Raw genomic sequence first — 6,085 nt, 5'->3', positions numbered from 1 at the left:
CTCCCGCGGCTCCTAGATGTGAGCCACCGGGGCTTGCAGGAAGTGTTGGGGCTGGTAAAGTAGGTATAGGTAGAGTAGGCTGGTCCTGGGTTACAGGTACAGTAAAAGGATTGCCAGGACCAGTGGCAGGAGGAACAGTAGGGGGAATCGCGCCATTAACAGGGTTGTGTGGTTGAACATTTGGGGGAGGATTAGTATTTGCATATTCTGGGACTGTGTCGTCTAAGTAGGAAGAAAGGAAAATTTCTGCTGCGGTCTGTTTATGACGTAGCTTAGTCGGGACCAATGGTGGCGGCAAGTTACAGGGTACTTCCGGGGTCGCCTTAGGCAGGCCCTCGGCGAGAAGGGGATACATGCCTTTAATAAGGGCATTTCTTTGTCTGTCTAATTGTTCTGGTTTAACTCGTTCACCTTCTTCTAGTAATTCTTTTTCTTGGGCTTTTTCTGATGATTCTCTATTTCTCTCTGCTTGTCTGAATTCTTTCTCTGTTCTTTTATGCGCTTCTTTACGCCATAATTCTATGGCATCTTTCTGGGATTGTCTGGCTTTCTTTTTCCACAATGCTTCTTCTACTCTCATGATGCAATCGGCATCCCATGTCCCTGAAACAGGCCATCTATATTTCTCTTCCAGATCTTTGGTGTAGTCAACCCATAAGTCTAAGTACAGTATGGCATCTAAGCCATGCTTTTGGTACATAAAATGTCCGGGAGTGTCCCTAGGCGGGACGGGAACTGCTTCTTCGAGTATCCCTTTCCTGGTTCCTATCTGACGTAATTTCGAAAACAGTGGCATATTTGAACTTACTTGAACGTGAACACAATGAACACAGTAATGAATTGCAAACAACCATTCATACCACGACATTAAACACATTAAAAACATTTCGAACAGATACTATCTGGTACATAGAAAAACATAATACTGAAAATCTCGAGAAACAATACTAGAATACTGAATTACTGGATGCACTGCTAAAACAGTACAGACATACCGGTCCCATAAAGAGACACGTCATACCGTATCCACCTAAGTGAACACGTCTGGACCGGGTCTGTGTACCCAGACCCGTCTTGACCGGGCACAAATTAATGAACCCGTCTAGATGCGTTCCCAACAACGGTACTCACCGGGAAGCAAAACTGAAGGCCTCGGAAACTCGACACTGGACTGGACTGGACTGCTACGGCGTCTGGCTGCTGCTACGCACTACGCATGCGCTTCGGAACAGGTGGGCCTCTGGATACCTCGGACCTTGCTCTCTCGGCTTGGGCTCTGGTCGGGACTCTCCGCATTCCTCACCGCCTCGTCTGGATGCTGGACCTCAGTCTCCGTCTCCTCCGTGGGCCTGAGGGAGTTAGCAGGAAAACCCGCGAGTGTGCACTGAAAGGAGTCCGTCACGGCTGTAGAAGGGGTCAGGGGCCTGCGTTACATCGCCGGCGCGTGGGGAAGGGGAGGGGTCCCTATTCGGGCGCCAGATTATGTGGTAAATAAAATTACCGGGACTATTTTTCTATACATTAAATGACAATAAGAATAGCTCAATAAATGAGAGGCAGAGTCCGTGGTATCTGAGTCATACGGGCTTTAATTAAGTGGCTCGAGACACTGGACATCGGGTTCCATCACCACTAAGGTTCAGGAAGGGATATTCAACATTTTATTAACATCACACAATATATATAGTAAAACTGAACAGTTGCATTGAATACAGTAGGCGTAACAAGTGAAAAGAAGAGAGATAAGAACATATGGGCGTAAAAGAAGGCGTGTAATAGGGCGTACACGGAGGTGTGCGCTAGATACGTCACAGAAGTGTCATAGGTGGGTGGATGCATAGAGAAAATCTGCAGGGTCAGCTGAAACCTTTACCATATATGCGTGCGCAACTGAGCATGACGTGGTATTGATGTGTAACTGGGGAGAGCTGGGGGCTTGACTTTAGCACTAGTAGAGGAGACTGGTGTCTGGGATGTCAGAACGACCTGCACCTATAGCATATCTGATATCATGTGTTTGGAGGATGTGTTGTCTGAAGTAAAAGGTCTCTCGGGCAGAGGCCATTCATCACTGATTGCTAGTGGGTGCATACGTGTCTTCGTGCAATGCGCGGGCCATGGGCCTACTATGGCAACGGGTGCAGTAAATTACTTGTAAGGAGACAGGAAGGCCGGGCCCTTTGCTCTGCAGCCGGGAATATGTTTACCTATTTCACTAGACTGGAATGTGTTATTGCGGAGGCTGAGCAGATAACTGTAGGCAGAATACCATCTTGGCAGGCAGGCCAGGCTGAGCCGGGCACCGCTTGCCTGGGCAGGAAGTAAGGTAGAGGTCAGGGATGCATACCTAAACTGCAGCTTTCTGAGACAGAAGAGGTTCGAGGCCAGAATTCAGGGCCTGGCTCGGCTGAGCCAGAAAACGTGTGCTTCTCGATGTTAAAACGTATACCATGTAAATGCATTGGCAACGTAGGTTTTAAGGCTGAATTATCGTTTCATTCATGGAGGATCTGGTAGATGACATGTTAACGTTGGACGCAAATGCATATGCGTCTTCATATCGGCCATGGAGGGAAAATGCATGGATGTCATGCACATACATTGAACGTTGGGGTACACGATAGGGGACATACTTGGCCATGTAAAATTCAATTTTCCTCACTGACTGGAGTCCTGAACGGTGAAACCCTTGGATCTGACCGTTTGATCCGAAGAGTCAGCAGTGGAGAATACATTTGTTTGACCTGTGTGCACCAGGTGAATTTGTTTTGGTTCTTTGTGGATATGGTACCATTTTGGTTTGTATTTGGTGCAGTGTGAGGACCGATTTTGGTACAAGGTGTTTCTGAACTCTTTGACAGCCAACATAACGTCTTCGCCGTCCAGGGCAATGATGACTGTCAGAACCCGTGCCTCACCTATTGTTTCAGCGTCCTTTTCGCCAGCTCTTACACCTACGACGCAGCTGGCAGCAACGTTAGTGCATATTACTTCTGTTGCTACACCAACTTTGTTTTTTCATCTCCGACATTACTGAGTAGTGGGGGCCCTGACGCTAGAGACTGGACGAAATTTAAGGAACACATGGAGCGAACGTTAGTACGATCTGATGTTGGAGATGAAGAGAAAAAAGTAGTAGCTAATCAGGCTGCCCAGTGGGCTCTAACCCCATTTACGGTGTGGAAGACATGTGGAACGTGATTAGAGATTATGGGCCTTATGTATAACATCATGCCCTCAAGCATATGTCTGCTACTTTGATTGGTCTCTGGGAGCAGTGTTTCAAAGATGCAGCACCTCAGATTGTATATGATATTAAAGATCATGCATATGTAACTAATATGGGGCCTGATCAAGTTTTCAGCAGTATTACGACATTGAATGCTTACAGGGGTAGGCTACTTGAGAGGAGCCCCACCTCGATATCTCAGTTTCCAATGCGGGAGGTTCACCCTATATACCGCCCGAGATACCAGAGCTAAGGGATCAGCACAATGCTGTTATCAGACCAGGTAAAGCAGCCCGTTTCCAGGAACAGTGGGTTTATACTCCATGGTAAAGGAGTGAGGTTTTGTCCTGTAAGACTCAGTCACCTGACCCTAGAAAAAAAATCCTACGACATACTATAAAGAAGTGACTGAGACAGCCTCTTCAACAGTAATGCCACCTGCGGATTTTGAAATGTTTTTTGGTTTGCAGGTTCGGGTTGATATTTGGTGCACAAATCCTGTGTGCAAAGTGTGCACAAAGGATTATGTTGCAGAATTGGTTGGGACCTGGATCAAATTAAAGTAAGGGATCGGGAGAGAAAGCCTGGTGAGAAGCTGAAAGCAGAGATACTTACTTTGCCAGGTCACATTATCACTTATATGCATTCTCTTATTCCACCGAGAAAAGTTGATTGGGACAAGTTATCGGCTTGCAGTCACAAGAAAGATGAGAGTGTGTCTGATTTTTTCACTCACTTTGAAGGTGTGTTTCTAGACTATAGTGGACAGGATTTGTTGATCGAAGGTGGCGTTTGATTGTTTGTTAATATATTTGTTTCAAATTTGCTTCCCGAGATTGCAACTCGATTGCAGGCTTCTGAGAGCACCTGGTCCACCTCTTCTCCTTCTGTTAGTGTTAATATGGCACAATATTATGAGGACAGGGAAAATTAGGATAAGTAGAGGACGGAGAAGAAGCACAAGGATTTGAAGACGAAGGTGTTGTTGCAGCTGGGTTCTAGAAGGAATGGTAGAGGACGTGGTGGTTTGGCACTGCAGCTTCCATGTACTAGTAGGAATACTACGCCTGTAGGGCGGAATCAGTGTGCGTATTGTAAAGAGGAGGGACACTGGCATAGTGAGTGTCCCGTGCTGTTGCAGAAGGTGGCGGTTCCTAGAGGACGAGGTTCTTGCGGATGAGGTCATGGAGCTGGAGGAGAGGACAGGGTTCAGAATGCTGCAGCCTCACAGGGTCGTTCGGATAATAATTACTTTGATGACCCTCGGGTGGACAGTATTATTATGATTATGACACAGACGAGGTGGCAGGAATGTCTTACAGCTAGGACTGCCAGGGACAGAGTGAGGGACCAGTTCCGATACCCGTAGATCAACAAGGGCTGTATGTTAGTGTCGATGTGCATGGTTCGGCTAAGGAATTTTTGGTGGATACAGGTGTGACAAACAGTTCTATTTCTCGCTCCTTGGTCCCTGGGGCTCCTCTGTTTGGCCATAATAATGTTTTGGTAGGTTTTTCTGGAGCACCCATTTATAAACCTCTTGCATTGATTATTGGTCCCTTCACTGTGGATTCGCCATTCTTGTTGACGTCTAATTGTGGAGAAAATTTGATGGGTTTGGATCTGTTGAAGTAATTGCATGCCATGATTTACTGCTCCCCGACAGGTGTTTACATGACAATGGGTCCTGATGATGTGTGCACTATGCAGTGCCTGTCCAAAGATGCGCCTCTTCCTGTGAAGTTTAAAGATGTACCGTCCACCATTTGGGCGACATGTGACACAGATGTAGGACTGTTACAGATACCTCCAGTTTCGATCAGAGTTAAAGACAATGCTATTCTACTTCGCATTCCTCAGTATTAAATACCAGAGGCAAGTGAGCGGGCTTTATTGCACATTGTACAGGACTTGAAAGGAGTGGTTAAGGAGACGACTGCTAATGTCTGTAATAGCCCTATTCTTCCCATTCTCAAACAGACATCTTAGGGTTCCTCTGATGATCATGCAGATGTTTATCGCTTTATGATTGACTTGCAGGAAGTTAATAAAATAGTGATTCCCCAGTTTCCAGTGGTCCCTGACATTATGACTCTTTTGACAATGATTATTTCTTCTGCTACATTCTTTTCTGTCATTGACTTGCAAAATGTATTTTTCAGTATTCCCATTCATCCTGACAGGAGGTATCTGTTCGGGTTCACCCTAGCTGGTAGAAGCTTTAGATTATGTTGCGCTCCTCAAGGCTATACAGAGAGTCTGAGTGTTTATAGTCAGGCATTGAAAGGTCAGCTGGATTCCTTGTTGCGCCCTACAAGTAATGTATTTCTTAAATATGTCGGTGACTTGCTCATCGCCTCTGATACAGAACCAGGTTGCAGAGACAGTACAGTTAAATTGTTGTTACATTTAGCTCAACATGGCCATAAAGTATCCCTTTCCAAATTTCAGTATTGTCGATAGAAGGTCACCTACTTAGGTAACCTACTGTCGAGGGAGGGTGGGAGATTGACCCCTGAGCGCACCAGTACCATTGTTAAAATGCACATTCATCAAACTCTCTTTTATTGGCATTAGTTCCTATTGTCGCCAGTGGATACCAAATTATTCCCTACTAACCAAACAGCTGCTTTCTTTGACTACTAAAGATGTGCATGAACCTCTGCCTTGGATGCCTGAATGTCAGCAGACTTTTGAGCAATTAAAAAGTGCGCTTTGTTTGGCTCCAGTACTTGGCACACCTAACTATAGCAATCCATTTGTATTATATGTTCATGAGACGGCTAGTTGTGCGCTTTCTGTTCTAACGCAAAAATTGGTAGCTAAGCAACAGCTGTGTGCTTATTTATCTGCTGT

This window comes from Lissotriton vulgaris, chromosome 3_1 (assembly GCF_964263255.1).
Source record: "Lissotriton vulgaris chromosome 3_1, aLisVul1.2, whole genome shotgun sequence".
Taxonomy (NCBI): Eukaryota; Metazoa; Chordata; class Amphibia; order Caudata; family Salamandridae; genus Lissotriton; species Lissotriton vulgaris.
This window is presented reverse-complemented; position numbering follows the sequence as displayed.